Consider the following 21,278-nt stretch of genomic DNA (forward strand, 5'->3'; position numbering starts at 1 on the left):
TGTGATTCTGTGACAAAGCTGAACACATCTTGCAGAAGCTCATTGCAACTAACCTGTCTGAATATTAAAATGACTTGTGAACAGGTTTCAAGTTTGACGTTTAACTCTGTCACCTTTAGTGTAGTTCCAACCTGAATTCACATCCTGTGTAACAAAGTCTGTGCATGTGCATTTCATAGAATCACAGAATCAACCAGGTTGGAAGAGACCTCCAAGATCATCCAATCCAACCTAGCACCCAGCCCTGTCCAATCAACCAGACCATGGCACTAAGTGCCTCAGCCAGGCTTTGCTTGAACACCTCCAGGGATGGTGACTCCACCACCTCCCTGGGCAGCCCATTCCAATGCCAATCACTCTCTCTGCCAACAACTTCCTCCTAACATCCAGCCTAGACCTCCCCCAGCACAACTTGAGACTGTGTCCCCTTCTTCTGTTGCTGGTTGCCTGGGAGAAGAGACCAACCCCCCACCTTGCTACATCCTCCCTTCAGGTAGTTGTTGACAGCAGTGAGATAATTTACATCTTAGCACAGTATAGAAGCAGATATTTACAATATATTCAGAAATATGGAAGGTAAAGGTAATACAGAAACACAGCAGCCCTCCCAGAAACCAGAGTTCCCAGGAGGGGCTCCCAAACACCTTTCCACCCCTCTGGCCAGGGGAGTTAGGAAACACAAGGATTAGTTACATAGAAAGCAGGCCAGGGAGAAAAGTACAGACACCCAGAGAGACACACCAACAACTGTCTTATCTATGTTTGTGTTCATGTTTTTATACATCCCGGCAAGCCTACGAGTGCAGTAGACAGCACTGTTATTTCCTCCTCACAGCCTATAATCTGATTCTTCTCAACAAAATATTCCAGCTAGCCTCAAACTAGCACAATGAGAAGGAATGTCTTTGAGGGTGGCGGAGCACTGTAACAGGCTGCTCAGAGAGGTGATGGAGTCTCCATCTCTGGAAACTTCCAAGGCCTGTCTTAATGTGTTCTTATGTGGTCTACTTTAGTGATCCTGCTTTGGCATGGAGCTTGGACTCAATCATCATGATAGTCAGAAGTCTTCTAACCTCTACCACTCTCTGATTCTGTGCACACTTGACCCTGCGCAGAGGTGTCCCTGTGTGTTTATTTGTTGATTTCTGTAGGATGTCAGACTTGCTTTTGTAAATTCAAGAATGTCTTGAGGATTTTGATGCCAAGTACACATGCACTTGAAAGCTGTGTATCTGTTCATTTTTTGGTGAAAGACAGGGATGTGGAAGCGTAGCATGTGTAAGAGGGATGTTGAGATGCTGGAACATCTCCAGAGAAGAGCGATGAAGCTGCTGAGGGAGCTGGGGGTGTGCAGCCTGAAGGAGGCTCAGGGGTGACCTCATTGCTGTCTACAGCTTCCTGAAGAGAGGCTGTAGCCAGGTGGAGGTTGGTCTCTTCTGCCAGGCAACCAGAAACAGAAGAAGAGGACACAGTCTCAAGTTGTGCTGGGGGAGATATGGGCTAGATGTTAGGAGGAAGTTTGCCCAGGGAGGTGGTCTTAAATGTCCCTGGAGGTGTTCGAGAAAAGCCTGTCTGAGGCACTTAGTGCCATGGTCTAGTTGATTGGCTAGGGCTGGGTGCTAGGTTGGACTGGATGGTGTTGGAGGTCTCTTCCAGCCTGGTTGATTCTATGATTCTCTTTTACCTTAATGGAAGACTTTACTATGGCTCTTGGTTTCTGGTATAAATATCTGGTAGTTTAAATCTTGTTATAGAATGTAAATGTGTACTGTGGCTGCAGAATACACTGCATTTATGAAAAGGTTATTATTGTCTTTCAAGAATGAATTCTGCACTACCTTCGTCAACTTTTCTTATGCTTAGCTTGCATTTCTCTGTGCTGTGAAGTACTTATGGGCTGGTCTGGTAACTGCTTTCTCTGAAAATTCTTATATCCTTTTTATATACACTCAGCTACAGTGTCCCGTTTTTTACAATGATCATTTAAGTATCATCCAAAACTTGCCTTCAAAAGCCCCCTATTTCTTGCTGTATGTGGTTGCTGCAGGATGTCTGACTGCGTTTGATGAGCTCCTCTTCTCCACTGCATCTGCTTGTGCCAAGAGATCCAGCTGAGAGTTGAGCACCATGCAGTCTTGCAAAAAAAAAAAAGAAAAGAAAAGAAAAAGGTCTAGAGGAATTGTCTATTGCAATGGTTAGGTTTGTTTCTTTCTGTTTGGGTGTTGTCTTTGTTTTTTCATTTGATTTATGCTGCGTGTCTAAGTCGTTCTGAGGAAATACCTCTATCACTGTCACAGAACCTGACTTTTACTGCCCTGATAAGTATTAAAAAGAAACATTTATTTGTTGATTTATATATTGATGTTTATATCAATTGAAGGTCTTGACTCAAGAAAGCTTTCTTTTGGGTACAACAAGTTCAGAGTCAGCAGAGGAGAACCTAGATGCAAAAACGGAACCTTCACATCAGATTCAGCATATGGGTTGCCTGAAGAAGGTGTCTTTGGAAAGTTGGTTTCCATCACCTTCTCTGAAGGAAAGACAGGGTGGAGAGGGATGTTTTGCCCACTCACTCTCTGCCATGTGTGCTAATGGAGTCTTCTAATGAAGGTGTGAGCTAGCCTAGTCTCTTGCTGACTCCATGCTACCCAGAAAGTTGATCCCTAGATGTGAATGCTTGACAGTACTGTAAATGTGCCCATAGACTGAAGGCATCCAAGTAAGTTTTTGAGTTGCAGGTACAAGTTGCTGTGGCTACTTAAACACAAAAACAAGTAAGGCAGTGTTTCTGCATTTTGCTGGTTGGAGTTAAATGCCTAAGTTACTTTCTCAATACATAAGTGTGTTTAAAAAACTTTCAGTGTTCTTTGGAAGCTTTATGTTTTCAAGCTGCTGTAGATAAATCTAGAGGCATTTATCAAGTGTATCTATTCTGGTCATAAAACTGCAGCCATTGCATTATGAAGGAAAGTGCTCATATGGCAACAGACTATTTAACTATGTAGATGAAATGCTAAGTTATTCTCGCTTTTAATTCTTAGGTGTTATGTAACGATCTTGGCCATCATCTCCCACAATTAAGAGATTGGCTATTAAGACAGTTGTTCACACCCTTGAAGGGTAGCATATGGTGGGGAGGTGCAGAAATCACTAATGACGATTCTCTTCCCTTCCAATTCACAGATATCCCACTTTAAGACCTCTAATTGTAGCTGGTCAGCTTCTGTTGCCTTTGTGTCAGTGGAGAATATATTCAGTGAGACACAGGCACCACCAGATGGTGATTCATCTAATCTGTTTTAGACGCCTATTTTAAGACAAAATGAATCACCCATTGAAGAGGCCTTTGTCATAGAATCATACAAGAATTTAGACTAGCAGATCCCATTTGAAGTCACCAGCCCAATCCCTTGCTCAAATCTGGGCTAATTTAGAGGTTTTGCAAATGACATTTGAAAATGTTCAAGGACAGAAACCTCACAGCCTTTCTGAGTACCTTTTTTTGAATACTGAATTACTTCTACCTTGATTTTTCTTTTTTTTCCTTATGGTTGATCAAAATTTTCTGCATCACAATTTGTGACCATTGTCCCTAATCGTCTTCTATGCACCTTTCAGAAGACTCTCATGCTGCCTTCTCTGTACCTCACCTTGAGCTAGTTGTGGTCAGCAATTGGCCTCAGATCTTCTCATTTTCAAGCTAATATGGACCTGATTTTTTAGCTTCTCTTTGTATATCTCCCACTACTGCTATCTGCTTAATGGCATCCTAGCCTGGATCAGGAACAGTGTGGCCAGTAGGACAAGGGAGGTTATTCTGCCCCTGTACTCAGCACTGGTCAGGCCACATCTTGAGTCCTGTGTCCAGCTCTGGGCTCCTCAATTCAAGAGAGATGTTGAGATACTGGAATGTGTCCAGAGAAGGGTGACAAAGCTGGTGAGAGGCCTGGAACACAGCCCTGTGAGGGAGCTGGGGGTGTGCAGCCTGCAGAAGAGGAGGCTCAGGGCTGACTTCATTGCTGTTGACAACTCCCTGAAGGGAGGCTGTAGCCAGGTGGAGTTGGTCTCTTCTGCCAGGCAACCAGCAACAGAAGAAGGGGACACAGTCTCAAGTTGTGCCAGTGGAGGTTAGGAAGTTGTTGCCAGAGAGAGTGATTTGCCGTTGGCATGTTCTGCCCAGGGAGGTGGTGGAGTTGCCATCCCTGGAGGTGTTCAAAAAAGCCTGAGGCACTTAGTGCCATGGGCTAGTTGATTGTCTAGGGCTGTGTGCTAGGTTGGCCTGGATGATCTTGGAGTTCTCTTCCAACCTGGTTGATTCTGTGATTCTAAGTGACAGTCATTTAATGCTAATTGCTATTCTTTCTTCAGTTTGTCAACACCCTATTGTATTGAAGTCATTTGTGTTTTTTGCAGGGCTGCTAGCTAGTCTAACCTGTTGGTCCCCATGTTGTGCTGCTATTTTTTTCTCTCTGCTGACTGTCTAGGAAGCCTATGATGACTAGACTTATTGATAAAGTTAGGTCACATAAATATCCTAAAAGCTGATTTTTGTGAGTAGATTAAATGTTAAATTTGGATATGCTGCTATACTTACAATCTTAAGTTTTGAAATATTTGTTGCTTATTAAAGTACTCAGAGTTTGGATGTACCAGATGGGTATATTCTCAAGAGTGTGTTTGCTTGACCTGACTACCGCAGGGCTCTATTCTAGGACCTGGCAATGAGTGTCTTTGACAGTGACCCAAGGGAGGCTATTGCTCTTAGTTTGCAGATTACACTTCACTGGGGGATGGTCAATACACTTAGGGGCAGAGCTACCACTGAGTGACCTAAACAGGCTGGAGGGATGGGCCAGCAGAAGCTTCATGAAATTTAATAAGGCCAAGTCCTGCACCTGGGCAGAAACTTGGCCTTGGAGCAATACAGGCTGAGGAACAGCTCTGCAGGAAAGAAGCTGACGGTCCTGATAGACAACCAAATGAGTATGAGTCAGCAGTATGCCCTGCCAATGAAGAAAGCAAGCAGCCAGCAGCATCCTGACTATATTAGAACTGTGGCACATATGTAGAGTAAGGTGATTATCCCACTGTGTACCCAGCAGTTGTTAGACTGTCTCTGGAGTACTGTGTCCACTTCTGGATTCCAAACTACAAGTTAGGCATTGGTAAATTGTAGTGAGTTTACAGGAGAGCCACAAGATGTCGAGTCCAGAGTGCTTGGCTGGTGAGGAGGTGCTTGAGTGGCTTGGTTTTGTTCAGCCTGGAAAATAAGTGAGTTAAATGGACCATTAGAATTAGCCCCCCAGTTTCTAGAGGAAGCAACTGAGAAAACAGAGCCAGATTCTTCCCTGTAGTACCTAGAAGAAGGAAAAGAGACTATGAGCATAAGATGAAACAAGAGGCTTAAGCTAGTCATAAGGAAAAGCTTTTTGACTCTAAGACAGTTGCACAGTGAGGAAAATTGCCTAGAGAGGTTGTTCAACTTCCAGCTTTGGAGGTTCTCAAGGCTCAGGTGATAAAGCCTTGAGCAATCTGGTCTTACCTTAGATGACTGTGCTTTGTGTAAAGGGTTAGAATAGAGATCTTCAGAAATCTCTCCAACCAAAGTTGTTCTGTGATCCTATGCATTTTATATATCACCATCATCTTAGGATCATAGAATCAGGCAGCAGCCTGAGTGGGAGTGAATGCCCAGTGTGTGTTATCAAATGTTTTTATTTCTTGTTCCTATACTTCTCAGCAAGGCTGTGAGTGAAGTAGACATCGCCATTGTTTTCTTTCCACAGCCTGTAATCTAGTTCTTCTCACCAAAACATTCTAGCCTGCTTCAAACCAGCACAAGACATGTCACATTTAATATATTTCCATATCTTGCTCTGTTCCTTTTTTTCTATACAACAGTGAGACCTTTAAGAAACGTCTCAGAAACCAGTAGTTACTAAAGGAACTTCCAAATGATCTGGCTAAGAAGCTATCCTTACAGTTACTAGATATAGACAGAAATACTGCTTTTTAGCCTAATGACTTTGTCATTCACGTATTCCAAAAGTACTTATGAGTGCAGTGTTTCTCCATTCTGCACTTTTCCTTCAAACAAAAATACTACTGGTCTAAATTAAACTCTGTGGTTACCCTAATCTCAGATGTATATCTGCAATCTTGTTAATTCAGCTTTAGAGGAGTATAAAAAGGAAAGCAGTTGAACATATCCTTCAGACATTAATGGCTAAGGCTAGAAGGTTATTTCCAGAACTAAGCCTTACTTGAATGTGGAATTGGTCCATATATCATGTTTTAAAATGGAAGTCTAGATGAGCCTATTTCCATGTTCAGCTGTGTTCCAAAGAGGGGACCTGGATGTCCATGAATCTCCACTGCAGCACCATCCAGCATCTCATTCACAAAGCTGGGTTAGAATGAGTAGCATGGAGGAGGAGAAGGGCTGCTCCTGCTTTTTTAAGCAACTCGGATCTTTTTACCTTGCTCAGTGAATCTGTATTAAAGGGCTAAAGTCAGCCCTGGAATGTTTTGCACCAGCCACTCCCTGAGGCTCATGGCAGACCCTGCTAAGCCATACAATGTTAAAGGAATGGTCACAACCCTGACAACAAACTTAAGAAAGGGGAGAGAGTGCCTTTGCTTTGGTTATCTTCAGTCTTATCTGTCTATTGACTGATTGACTTGATTATCTTCTTTTGAACTGACTGGAAATAGGATGATTTCTCACATTCCTCACAGCTGTGCAGTTGTTATGATGTGGCTCAGTTTCCTGAGGCTGTAAGGCAAGCTGACTGAAAATAGTCGTTCTGCAAAATTGTACCTGTATGCCTGCTCACTTGCTGCCAAGTGTAAAGCATTGTGTACTGTTTGTGCCCTGCAGAGCAGTATTTTCACCATCTTCTACAGTGTCAGCACGGTCACACCTAGGCTATGGGTCAGTTATAGCCTTCTGATTGGCTAAACTGAGGATGTGTCCTGTTGTGGTTTCTCTCCTTAGAGAGCCAAGAAGTGGGTGGGATGCACACCTAGGCCTTACCCTGAGACAGGGCTGTTTGCTTACCTCCAAGAGATGGGAGGTTTAGCTTTGATGAGACCAAAGTTTTAACAGCTCACTTTTTGAGTGCAATCATGTTAGAATGTTGCTGCCCATTGGGAACGTAATTGGCTTCACTAGAATGTATTGTTAGGAATCTAATTGGCTTCACTAGAATGTATTGAAGAGGAGATCTAGGCTGGATGTTAGGAGGAAGTTCTTCCCAGAGAGAGTGATTGGCATTGGAATGGGCTGCCCAGAGAGGTGGTGGAGTCACTGTCCCTGGAGGTGTTGAAGAAAAGCCTGGCTGAGGCACTTAGTTGATTGGGTAGGCCTGTTTGATAGGTTGGACTGGATGACCTCAGAGGTATCTTCCAACCTGGCTGATTCAATGATTCTATGGGCTTATACCAAGCTCTGCAATGGAAACTTTAGGGAGCTCCAATACCTGAGGTGACAGCCTTAGAAACAAGTCACAACCAGATGTAAAAAGCCGTTTCTTGTGGTGACTTGCACTTAGTGCCATGGTCTAGTTGATTGGCTAGGGCTAAGTGTTAGGTTGGACTGAATGATGTTGGAGGTCTCTTCCAACCTGGTTGGTTCTATGATTCTCTTCTGTGATTTTAAGTTAAGAGAATGTGCTGCAGATCTCTGAAGAAATTCTTAGTTCAGTCTAAGTGTAGTTAAAAACCAAAACAAAACACATTTTCCCTGAGAATTATAAAAGAAACAGCTAGACTGCAGCAGCAGCTTTCTGTGCAAACATGGTAATGTATTTCATGGGTATGAACATTCTGTGCAGTAGATGGGTGTGAAGCAGGAGGAAAGTGCTTTCTTCTGGACTCATTTTAAAGAAAAAGCAGTTTCTAAAGGGACAAAATCACTCCTGGTATTCACTCTGCAGTCAAATGTAAAGAGCTGTTTTTCATTTATGGAAGCCTGTCCTGTTGCTGGATAGATTGTGGTCAGATTTGCAAAGAAACTTCAGGAATATTTGCAGTGCATGGGTTTGAATTATGAAGTCAATTTGGGGCATTGAAGTGGGGGGGGAGGGAACAGTGATCTATATACCCCTGAAGATAAATATTGGAGGGGACACGACAAAAAGTATTCTCACAGTTAGAGAAAGTTATTTTTACAAGCCTGTGTTTCAAAGCCGACTTTCACTCTGTGTGTATGTCACTGCCCTCTACTGGACAGATTTAGAATCACTTCTTGGACAGTGCTGTCTGCTTGCTTGGAGTCTAATTGTTACTTCAGTGTATTTGAAAGAGGGATGCCTTTTGTGGTCCAAACGTTAAACATATGGAAACACCTCTGAAGCTGGGTAGGTTTGTCTTTGTGCTTGTGTCTGATTAGCCAGTAGTTTTCTGGGTCTAATTTGTAACAAAAGTTTTTTACAAAAGGCTTTACAGAAACATGTTTTGAGACAAGTCACAGGCTCACAGGATGTTAGGGGTTGGAAGGGACCCAAGGAGATCATTGAGTCCAACCCCCTGCCAGAGCAGGAACACACAGTCTAACACAGATCACACAGTTTAAAATTAAAGATACCTTCTGATCACAGGCTCACAGGATGTTAGGGGTTGGAAGGGACCCAAGGGGATCATCGAGTCCAACCCCCCTGCCAGAGCAGGACGATACTATCTAACACAGATCAGAGGAATGCATCCAGACAGGCCTTGAAAGTCTCCAGAGAAGGAGACTCCACAACCTCTCTGGGGAGCCTGTTCCAGTGCTCTGGGACCCTTACAGTAAAGAAGTTCCTCCTTGTGTTGAGGTGGAACCTCCTGTGCTGCAACTTACACCCACTGCTCCTTGTCCTCTCTCTCATTTACTTGTGAGAGACATCTCACTACCTCTTTTAAGCACACTGTGAAAGATAATGCAAAATTGATAATCTGTATTAATTTTGATATGGAAGCTATGATTGTTGCTAACTATGAAAACTGTTTATTAACATTAACACTCACCAGAAACTTATTCACAGGTTCAAGAAATGCACAGGCTGGGAATTTATGCAGGCAGGGCACAGGCAAAACTTGAGCACTTATTTCTTACAGTTGCAAATGCAAATATTATACTGGAAGAGGCTTCTAACTATTTACTCACAAAGTAAGTCATAAGTCAGACAGTACTCAAAACAGATGGAACTCTGTCTTGTTGGCTGCTGAGACTTGATTCTTCCCAGGTGTGCTAGTTTGAAGCAGGCTAGAATGGTTTGGTGAGAAAAAGTAGATTATAGGCTGTGAAAAGAAAACAATGGTGATGTCTCCTTCCCTCAGAGTCTTGCTGAACAAGAAGAAAGTAAACATTAGATAACACTCTTGCCATTTTTGTCACTCTCTGCATTGAGCTGCTGACTGAGCAGCATCTCCCTAACCTCACCTTCCACTCACCTTTGCTTCTTAACCTCTTGGCTGAACCTCTATTCTTCCTTAGGACTGGGGTAAGGTTGAGAGGGGCAGGGGGAAGGTGCAGGGGTGCTTGAGAGCCCTCCTGGGGACTCAGGTTTCTGGGAGGGGAGTTGTGTTTCTGTATTACCTTTTACCTTGTATATTTCTGTCTATAACTGTATATACTGTAAATATCTGCTTGTATATTGTGCTGCTGTAAATAAAAGCTTCATTTATATTCCCAGAGCTGGCTGAGTCTAGTTGGGTACTTCTAAAGTGTGGAGGACGGGGTACACCCAAACCATCATATATTTTATCTGACTTCTCCCAACGTGGGGCAAATTCATTTGAGTGACTGTTAATTAACTCTGGGAATAAGAATGAAGCTAATAAAGCAGCTATTTTACTTGGTGGGGGCTATTATGTGGTCTGTTTTCTGTTTTCTTGCATTCAATTGGATCGAAGCCCAGATTGTTTATTACTTTCTTAATGTAGCTTATACCAAGGCTAAAGCTGAGTTCACAATCATTTTCTGGTCCTGGGGTGATCTTGTTCTTGGGTATGCTGGTTTTAATGTCACTGAAAATCTTACCAGTAACATTACAGGGGTATTTACCAATAATATTACATCCAATCAAAATACTGCTTTAACTACCACATTGATGAAGGTAATTCACCCTAGAACTGAGATGCCACAACTTTGGTCAGGATTCTGTACATGTAAAACTGTGATGCTTCTCTCAGGTGTCATCCTGGGTCTTATAATTTTGATTTTCATATTAATTCTGGTATTATGTGTGAAAAATTCAAATACAATGCCTGTAAAAACTAGGAAGGTCTCTGTCTCGAAAGCAAAAGGGACAGTGTCTCAAAAACAATGTACCAGTGGAAATCAAAACAAAGATAAGCCAGGGGCACAACAACTACCTTCTCCCCAACAAGATTCAGGGACAGTCCCTGTACCTCCCTCTTCAGATTCTGGGAATGCTGCCAACACTCCTAGTGGGAATGACAACAAAACAGGATTGGCAGGCGTCCCAGGAGCACAGGCAAATAACACTACTAATACTAGTAACAATAGCTCAGTCAGTCCGAATCCCCAGCCCCAGCCAGCAGACCAGAACCCTGTTAGTTCTAAGGCAGATCTGAACTCACAGACCTCAGGCCAGACCCCCAGTGATTCAAACCCTCCAGTAGACACGTCAAAGTCTGTTGCTGTGCAGGCCTTTTTGGCACCTGCTGAGGCGAAAGCCAAGACGCAGCATTTGACAAAGTGTGATTCAAAGGAGGATGTAAGAGAGGGGACCTCTGGTGAGCAAGAGGAGGAAGAGGAGGCATTTAGTCTGCAAGAGCTGGCAAACATGCTCAGATCCCAGTACTCGAATGAGAAGAGTGCTGTGAGGTTGGCTGCCAAGAAAGAGGATGGTTCTGATGAGTTTAAGAGTGCTATGAGGAAGGTTCTGTTTCTAGGCCAGGGACAACCAGATCAACAGGAGGAAGAGGAGGAGGATGACATCCAGGGCTCCAAGGATCCACTCAGAGAGGTCAGGGAAGTTAGAAAGGAATACTCAAGGGAATCAGGTGAGCCAATCTTAAGCTGGCTAGTGAGATGCCCTGCAGGTAGGAGACAAGTCTGCCAAGCAGCTAGGACCACTCACTAAGGAGAGTGGAGTGGACAAATAGCTAGCAAGTCCTCTTGGTAGGGTTAGCTTGTGGACACGCTTTCTGTTGGCTGTGGCTATGAGATATCCTTCCCGAGATGATCTGCCATGGGCTGCCAAGAAGTGGAACACCGTTGAGCAGGGAATTAAGCTTTTGAAGGAGTTTGCTGTGAAGGAATTGCTTTGTGGAGATCATGGCACTCATGAGCCTGATGACATTCCTCTTGGAACAGGTCTCATGAAGAAGCTTATTAAGCTTGCTCCTTCATCCTATGCTAACATCTTGGCCAGCAAGTTTCTATGAAGGAGTGATAATGGAAGGTCTTTCACTGTTGGTGAGTTCACTGACCAGCTCAGGCAGATAGAGGGCAGCTTGTCACATTCTGCCCTAGTCTCTGCCATAAAAACTATGACAACAGAGATTAAAGATACCATGAAAGAACTGAAGGAGGATCTTAAAACATCCGTTTCCAATCTGGTAAGGGATACCGTCCCTGCATCATCTGAATGGGTGCATGTTTCTGCCATCAGGAACAGACGCCCACCTCCTGCAAGGCAATTCCAGCCCAGGAGGAGACAAATTCCACCTAGACAGCAGCAATCACGTGCGTCACTGTGGATAATTCTGCGTGACACATACGGTGAGAACATGAACAAGTGGGATGGTCAACCTACTTCAGCTCTTTCAAAGAGAGTCAGGGAACTGCAGAGTGGCAGAAACAGAGGCAGCAATGCCAGAAAAGTAGCTGTCACTTCTTCAGCTCCCAAGAGCAACTGCAATGATTCCAACAATTGCAGTTTCACAACAACACCAATCACTGTGTACACCCTACATGCCATGTTCAGCATTAGGGGTGCCCTGCCTCCAGCCAGGAGGAGGAAAGGGATAGTGGAGAGAACCGAATCTATTGGAATGTATTCATTAGGTGGCCTGGCAGTTCAAGAGTTCAGAAATACAGGACTTTAGTTGACACAGGTGCTCAGTGTACTTTGTTGGCATCAAATTGCAAAGGGACAGAGTCCATATCTATTTTTGGAATCACTGGATGATCTCAAGAGTTAACTAAGTTGCAGGCTGAAATTAGTTTAACTGGTAAAGAGTGGAAGAAACATACTATTGTAACTGGTCCTGATGCGCCTTGCATTCTGGGAACTGACTTTTTGAGACAAGGTTGTTTCAAAGATCCTAAGGGTCACAAATGGGCTTTTGGAATAGCATCTGTAGAGATTGAGGATGGTAAATTGAAATTGTCCATTAGACCTGAACTTTCAGATGAATCTGCAGTTGTGGGACATCATGACATAGAGGATCTGAAGGTGCCAGTACCACAGGCAGTACAGAACTAACTGTGACTCTTTGTTGCCCATTCATCAGCTGATTCGTCAACTGGAGAGTCAGGCTGTCATCGAGAAAGCTCATTCACCTTTCAACAGTCCCATCTGGCCTGTGCACAAGCCTAATGGCGACTGAAGACTCACAGTTGACTTTCGTGCCCTCAACAAGGTGACTCCACCCATGAGTGCAGCTGTGCCGGACATGCTGGAACTCCAGTACAAGCTGGAATTGAAGGAGGCTAAATGGTATGGAACCACAGACATTGCTAATGCTTTCTTCTCTATTCCCATAGCAAAGGAGTGCAGGCCTCAGTTTGCATTCACCTGGAGAGGAATCCAGTACCAGTTCAACCGTTTGCCTCAGGGGTGGAAACACAGCTCAACCATCTGTCACTCAGTCATCCACAATGCACTGGAGAAAGGTAAAGCTCCAGAGCACATCCAGTTCATCGATGACATCATTGTGTGGGGCCAAACTGCTGAGGAAGTCTTCGAGAAAGGTAACAAAATCATTGACATTCTGTTGCAAGCAGGTTTTGCCATTAAGAGAGACAAGGTCAAAGGACCTGCCAGAGAAATTCAGTTTCTGGGAGTGCAGTGGCAGGATGGTCGCCGTCACATTCCTCAGGATGTGATTAGCAAAGTCTCTACTATAGCAGTTCCCACCAGTAAGAAGGAGACTCTCTCTTTCTTGGGTGCAGTGGTATTTTGGAGACTACACATTCCTGGTTTCAGTCAGATTGTCAAACCTCTGCAGGATGTGACTTATAAGAGAAACAATTTTGAGTGGGGACTTGAACAACAAGCAGCCTTTGATCAGATCAAGCGAGAAGTAGTCCATGCAGTGGGCTTGGGACCAGTGCGATCTGGTCCGGACATTAAGAACATTCTGTACACAGCTGCCAGTGACAGTGGTCCAACTTGGAGCCTTTGGCAGAGAGCTCCAAATGAGACACGTGGTCGTCCACTTGGATTCTGGGGTCGTAGCTACGGAGGTTCAGAGACAAATTATACCGCAACAGAGAAAGAGATACTAGCAGCTTATGGAGGAGTGAAAGCAGCTTCTGAAGTGGTTGGAACTGAGTCACAATTGCTTTTAGCTCCTAGACTGCCAGTTCTGAACTGGATGTTCAAAGGCAAAGGTTCAGTACCGCATCATGCCACAGATGCAACCTGGTCTAAATGGATGGCTCTGATAACCCAACAAGCACGAATGGGTAATCGTGACTGACCTGGTCTGGTGGAGGTGATCACCAACTGGCTGGAAGGCACAGACTGTACCAAACCTCCAGAGGAGAAAATAACTCGTGCTGAGGAAGCTCCTCCTATGGTGATCTCTCTGATCAGGAAAAGAACTATGCTTTGTTCACAGATGGTTCCTGTCGTCTTGTTGGGAACAAGCGAATATGGAAGTCAGCAGTCTGGAGTCCTACCAGGAGAGTTACCGAAGCGAGAGATGGCGAAGGAGAATCCAGTCAGTTCACTGAGGTAAAAGCTGTCCAACTTGCTCTTGATGTGGCTGAACGTGAGAATTTGCCTATCCTTTACCTCTACACCCACTCGTGGATGGTAGCCAATGCTCTATGGGGTTGGCAAAAGGACTGGAAGAAGCATGGTTGGCAGAGGAAAGGAAAGCCTATTTGGTGTGCTGATCTATGGCAGGACATTGATGCACGGCTGGAGAGAACTCCAGTGAAGGTGCGGCATGTAGATGCACACATGCCTAAGAGCAGAGCCACTGAGGAACACCAACACAACCAGCAGGCAGACCAAGCTGCTAAGATCTCTGATCTTGACCTTGGTTGGAAACACCAAGGTGAACTGTTCCTAGCGCGGTGGGCCCATGATTCATCTGGACATCAAGGCAGAGATTCAACGTACCGATGGGCACGTGATAGGTCAATTGACTTGTCCATGGGCACTATCACCCAAGTCATCCATGACTGTGACATCTGTGCTGCTATTAAGCAGGCTAAGTGAATCAAGCCCTCATGGTATGTTGAAGCCTGGCAGATTGACTACATCACTTTACCTCGATCTCGTTCTGGCAAGCAGTATGTGCTAACGATGGTAGAGGCCAGCACTGGATGGTTGGAAACCTATCCAGTTCCACATGCAACTGCACGCAACACCATTCTTGGCTTGGAGAGACAGATCATGTGGAGACATGGAACTCCAGAGAGACTTGAGTGCCAGAGACAATGGTACTCATTTCAAGAACAATCTAGTAAAAAACTGGGCCAAAGAGCACGGCATTGAGTGGATCTACCACATACCCTACTATGCACCAGCTTCAGGGAAGATTGAGCACTACAATGGTTTGCTGAAAACCACCCTAAAAGCCATGGGGGGTGGAACTCTGAAAAACTGGGACAAACATTTAGCACGAGCTACCTGGTTGGTAAATAGTAGGGGTTCAGTAAACAGAGCAGGACCTGCACAATCAGACTTGGTCCAAACAGTAGATGGTGATAAAGTTCCTGTTGTACGTGAAAGGAATCTGTTAGGGAAAACTGTTTGGGTATTTTCTCCTTCGGGCGAAGGGAAACCTGTCCGAGGGGTGGTGTCTCCAGAAGGTCCTGGTCACACCTACTGGGTAAAGCAGGAGACTGGTGAAATCCAGTGTGTGCCACAGAGAAATCTAACCTTAGCTGAGAGAGTCTAAATTCAGAGTGTATAATACAAGCTGTTAGGAGTTTTCTGTTCTAAGTACCATCGGTGTCCAACACTGAAAGAATCTACGAGAGAATCTACAGTACATGAGCACAAACCCAACATCACCTGGGAGTCCCTGTTCTGGTCTCATCTGTGAGGAGACAAACTGTTCTGAGCTTTTGAATCACCTACATCTGGATAGCTGGAATGAAGTGTGAACTGAACATGTAAAATTCATTAGTGTAAATATTGGTTTAGATTAGATCAGATAGTTCTTAGCAATACTCTGAGTGAAGTAGACAGGGGTGGATTGTGCTAGTTTGAAGCAGGGTAGAATGTTTTGGTGAGAAAAAGTAGATTATAGGCTGTGAAAAGAAAACAATGGTGATGTCTCCTTCCCTCAGAGTCTTGCTGAACAAGAAGAAAGTAAACATTAGATAACACTCTCACCATTTTGTTTCACTCTCTGCGTTGAGCTGCTGACTGAGCAGCATCTCCCTAACCTCACTTTCCACTCACCTTTGCTTCTTAACCTCTTGGCTGAACCTCTGTTCTTCCTTAGGACTGGGGTAAGGTTGAGAGGGGCAGGGGGAAGGTGCAGGGGTGGTTGAGAGCCCCTCCTGGGGACTCAGGTTTCTGGGAGGGGAGTTGTGTTTCTGTATTACCTTTACCTTGTATATTTCTGTCTATAACTGTATATACTGTAAATATCTGCTTGTACATTGTGCTAGCTGTAAATAAATAGCTTCATTTATATTCCCAGAGCTGGCTGAGTCTAGTTGGGTACTTCTAAAGTGTGGAGGGCGGGGTACACCCAAACCATCACACCAGGCTTCTGGGGAAAGGAGGCAGACAATCTCTGATCTTGTGTCCTGGGTCCTCTGGACGATCTGTGTGTCTCTAGGACTTCTAGTCTTATCAGGAGACTTTCAGGTGCAGGCAGGATGTCTTAAGATGTGCAGTCTTAGCACGATGTTATGCTGGGTGTGCAGGCTAACCTTGTGCAGGCGTTAGGAGCCTGTTCCTGGTAGGCTCTCCAGGCAAATTCAGGATGTAAAATGAAGCAGCAGCAGCTGCCCTGTGCTACCTGCTTATCCCTTTTATCAATATCCAGCCCATGACTAGTGGGGCATTGAACATAAATTAGCCAATCGGAATGGCACATTGCCAGGCCTCACCATATTAGGTGAAGCCAGGGTTTTTGTCCTCTCCTCCCAAGTTTACCTCCTCCCATCACAGGAGGAGCAAGGGAACAGGGGAACATGTTTGGGCAAGCCAGCATGGATAAGCCCGTGTTTGTCCCATCAAGCCTACCACCACACACACATCTCTGGTTTTGTAAAAGGCAGCATGACTCTGACCAGTGTAAGCTTGGGGTTTTTTGATGATTTTTTTCCCCTAAATCACTCTAGAAAAACTCAAGTGCATGGCCCATGTGAAATCTTAATGATAGGTGAAATATACATTCAAGTGATATTGTCTAGGTAATCTTCATAGAGACTGTAATCTCAGGCCATTTAGATTAGATCTCTTTGAACTGTGTGCCTTGTTTCTGAGCCAATATCCTGCTTTCCCATGAGCAAGGAAATCCTACTGATGTCAGTACAACTGCAGGCTCTCATGCCAGGATATCAGAGAGAAAACTTGTCACACTGACTTGGATTGGAGAGTGCTGCTTATCTTGCCTCTGAAATGTTGAGACTCTATAACTTGTCCTCTTTGTCAGTTAAAAATATTTGGTGCTTTTTTGCAGTCACTTTGGGAAAAAATTGCTCAGCAGGATTTTGGGTGAGACTAACCATGCCACACAGCAACAAGTGTGGATTGTCAGAAATGAGCTTTTATTTTGTTTTTTATTCCATGAATGGCAAGCTGTCAGAATTATTTGCAGAGCCATGTCCAGAGAGGGGTGACAAAGCTGATGAGGTGCCTGGGACACAGCCCTGTGAGGAGAGGCTGAGGGAGCTGGGGGGTGTTTAGCCTAGAGAAAAGGAGGCTCAGGTGTGACCTCATTGCTGTCTACAACTACCTGAAGGGAGGTTGTAGCCATGGGGGGGGGTCAGCCTTTTCTCCCAGGCAACCAGCAACAGAACAAGGGAACAGTCTCAAGTTGTGCCAGAGGAGGTCTAGGCTGGATGATAGGAGAAAGTTGTTGCCAGAGAGAGTGATTGGCATTGGAATGGGCTGCCCAGGGAGGTGGTGGAGTTGCCATCCCTGGAGGTGTTGAAGAAAAGCCTGGGTGGGGCACTTAGTGCCATGGTCTAGTTTATTGTTTGTGATTGGGTGCTAGTTTGGACTGGATGATCTTGGAGGTCTCTTCTGACTTGGTTGATTCTATGATTCTATGACTTTGGGAGGCTTGTTCATCTCTCCAAGAGTGGAACGTATTGTGGAGTTCTTGCAGCAAATCTTTGGAGGTCTCTTCCAACCTGGTTGATTCTATGATTCCATGCTGCTGGAATTTTGTTTCAATATTGCAGAAAGACTGCCTTGAAGATTTAGTTTAAAATGGGCAAGAAAACCCACTTACCTAAAGCACTGGGCCTGTGCATAAAAAAAAAAAAAGTGTCATTATTCCTGCCTCATATCTCAAGGAACTGAAGCATAAACATGTGAAGCTGGGTTGCCCAAGTTCAGTCAGTATGGAGAATTGGATGGAACAGTAGAACCAGAAGGAGAATGCTGCTTTTTTTTATTCTAAAACAACATCCAATCCACTGGAGAGTAAGGCCTTGTTAGCAGCCCCACTGTCACTAGTTTGTTTAAAAATATGGGTACAGCAATACCCAAAGTCCTGCTCAGTTAAAACTAACACTTTGAATTTAGTTGGAATAATAGGATAGAAATAGGCCAGAGTGGTTGCTGCTAAATATATGTGTAGTCCAGCACAGCTTGAGTATTAATACTTTATTTTCTTCTCTAAATTGAAATATGCTGGAAAATACTAAAGCCAGGATCAAATTTGCAGTCTGTTCTTCCAAAATATTTAATGTGTGAGAAGAGGGAAGGGTGACAGCTGTACATGAGCTACTATTTTTATATTTGTTCACCTCTTTGTTGTGATTTCTGGAATGATTTGGCATTTTATTAGACTCTAAGTTCAAATTTAAAGTAAAGTTGCAGTATAGGTGTCAGCTGTGATTGTAGCTCTGGCAGCTTGTCTGTTAGTGGTGACTTCACAGGAACACAGGAGATGAGGGGTTGAAAGGGACTCAATGAGATCATCGAGTTCAACCCCACTGTCAGAGCAGGACCACACAATCTGGCAGAGGTCACACAGGAACACATCCAGACAGGTCTTGAAAGTCTCCAGAGAAAGAGACTCCACAACCTCTCTGGGGAGCCTGTTCCAGTGCTCTGTGACCCTTCCAGTAAAGAAGTTCCCCTTTGTGTTGAGGTGGAACCTCTTGTGCTGCAATTTACACCTGCTGCTCCTTGTCCTATCCCAGGGAGCAGTGAGCAGAGCCTGTCCCCCCACTCCTGACCAGCCCTCAAATGTTTATAAACATTGATTAAATAAATCCCCTCTCAGTCTTCTCTGTTCCAGACTAAAAAGCCCCAGGTCCCTCAGCCTCTCCTCATAAGCCATGCCCTCCAGTACTTTAATCATCCTCATATCCCTCCTCTCCAGCAGATCTCTGTCCCTCTTAAACTAGGGAGCCCAAAACTTTACACAGTATTGAAGATGAGATCTCACTAGGGCAGAGTAGAGGGAGAGGAAAACCTCCCTTGATCGGCTGGACACACTCTTCTTAATACAGCTCAGGATCCCATTGTCCTTCTTGGCCACAAGGGCACATTGCTGTGCCATAGTTAATTTGTTATCCACCAGCACCCCCAGGTCCCTCTCCACAGGGCTGCTCTCCAGCAGATCACCTCCCAGCCTGTACTGGTGCAGTTTATTATTCCTCCCCAGCTGCAGGACTCTGCACTTTTCCTTGCTGAACCTCATTTGGTTCCTCTGTGCCCAGCTCTCCAGTCTGTCCAGCTCTGTCTGGATGGCTGCATAGCCTTCAGCTGTATCAGCCAAGCCTCCCAGTTTGGTGTCAGCAGCACACTTGGTGAGTGTCACGGAGGGGGATTTCTGTCCCTACGCCTATTTGGCGGAGGTGAGAAATTAATTTGAAGTGATATAAATTTTATATAAAAATATAATTTATTAAAATTAATATTTATGAACTCTTGCCACCCCCAAGCACCGTGTATTAAAATTTAGTTCTGTGCAAAGTTATGAAAACAATTTATGAGAGAATATATACAGAGATTTGGTTATTTAACTAGCAAAACATTCAAACTACACACAGAGAGAGGAATTTCCCCTTTGGCTTAGTGCTGCGTGGGAGCTTATGCTATTTGCCCAGCAGAGGGGCTGAAACTCTTTCTGCTCTAAGGCAGAGGCAACTTATTTTACAGAGGTATTAAAGCTTTACTTATAAGTGTTGCTATTAATTATTAATCACCCTACAGGGTTGTGTCACAGCCTGTGCCCAATGTCCAGACTTCAGGGGATCTTTGCCCGTGGACCCTTGGATGGCAGAATCTTCTCGGCTTGAGGGGCAAATGATAAATCTTCCCAGTCTCTGGGGTCTTAGGGTTTTCTAACCTTTCTCCTGGCGTGGGATGCTCTCTGCCTCGATGCTGCTGTCTTCTTCTGGATATTGCGTCCAGGGATGATCAGCTTGGCAGGATTACAGGAACAGGAGGAGAATGTCCGTGCTGGCTCTGGCACAATTCCTTCACGGGTTCAGGCCATGTGTGTGTGGGTGCAGACAATCCAGAAGTCTGCTTCCTGGTTCTCTCCAGGCAATAAGCAGTGGGCATGCAAAGTGTGCTAGGCTGCTGGGAGTCTGAGCTCCGTAGGTAAAGCAAGACAGCTTGCAGATATGCACAGCTGGTTTGGGAGGCTATTGGCTCCTTATATATGCATGTGCAGGCTTGAATGAGCTCTGCATCTAAGGTACGCAGACAGGTTAGCTGCGATTGAGGTCAATGCATGAGCTCTGAGCCTCAGAGAGCATCGGAGATATGCGATGGCTTCCGAGCATGTGAGTATGAGCAGCTGAGCACTTCAGGTGAAGGTCAGAGCTGTGTCTGATCCTTGCAGGTGGGTCAGAGAGCTGAGCTGTGCTGCAGGCAGGGTCAGAGAGCTGAGCATGTGGTTCTCTTGTGCACCCCTCTTTATGGACTGTGGGCCAAGATTAATGGGCCCTTTGGCCACCAGAGTGACCAATCAGGTTGGCAGTCAGCCAAACCTTACCACAATAGGCAGAAGGCTCTTGCCTGGACTCTCCCAAATATGGGGATCACATGGGCTTGCCCCACGGAGACACGAGCTGGGTGTGTGTGGCTTACACAACCTGTTTACAACCAAGGGTCCTGGCAGAAAACATGTCCAGGCATGTAGAGGCATGAAGAAGCCTCTGTTTGGGCCTACAGGCCCTCCACAACAGTGAGCAGACTCTGTCTGTCTGTTCCCTCATCAATGCCATTGATGAAGATATTGAACAAGATTGGACCCAGCACTGATCCCTGGGGGAGTCCACTGGTTACAGCTCTCCTAGCACCATTGATCACCACTCTTTGATCTCTATCTTGTAACCAATTCCTAATCCACCTCACTTGTCTGCTCTTCCATCGCACTCTTCCTGAGCTTGCTCACTAGGATCTCATGGGAGACAGTGTCAGAGGTCTTGCTAAGGCCAAAGTAGACTACATCCACTGGTCTCCCTGAATCTGCCCTTTCAGTTGTGGCATCATAGAATGCTGTCAGGTTAGTCAAGCATGACTTCCCCTTGGTAAATCCATTCTAACTACTCCCGATAAACTTCTCTTCCAAGTGCCTTGAGATGCCCTCCAGCAGGAGCCACTCCATCATTTTTCCATTTCATTCATTCTGATATCTGAGGCTTTTGAGCCCTTATGCTCTGCATCAACAGATTGCAAATGAGGAACTGGTTGTAGTCTTTGCCTGCAAGATCTGTAATGATGATTTCTTTTGCATGGTTTTTATTTTGGTAGAGTACTTATTTATTCAGGAGTTGAGGTTCCCATAGCAATGTTAACATGGCCATGTTGCCCATATGCAGGATTTCCTAATAACTATTAATTTATGCTCTGCTATATATCTTAAATGTTGCTGAAATACTGTTGCTGTGGGAACCTAAACTTTTAAGCCTTCTGACTTCTTTGCCTAGCTCC

General features: G+C 44.8%; 1 protein-coding gene across 1 annotated transcript in view; it reads left to right on the plus strand.

The window, feature by feature from the left end:
* The window catches only part of PDE10A (phosphodiesterase 10A), a 410,304-nt gene that overhangs the window by 27,282 nt on the left and 361,744 nt on the right, over positions 1-21,278 (plus strand). The window lies entirely within an intron of this gene.

This window comes from Pogoniulus pusillus, chromosome 18 (genome assembly GCF_015220805.1).
Source record: "Pogoniulus pusillus isolate bPogPus1 chromosome 18, bPogPus1.pri, whole genome shotgun sequence".
NCBI lineage: Eukaryota > Metazoa > Chordata > Aves > Piciformes > Lybiidae > Pogoniulus > Pogoniulus pusillus.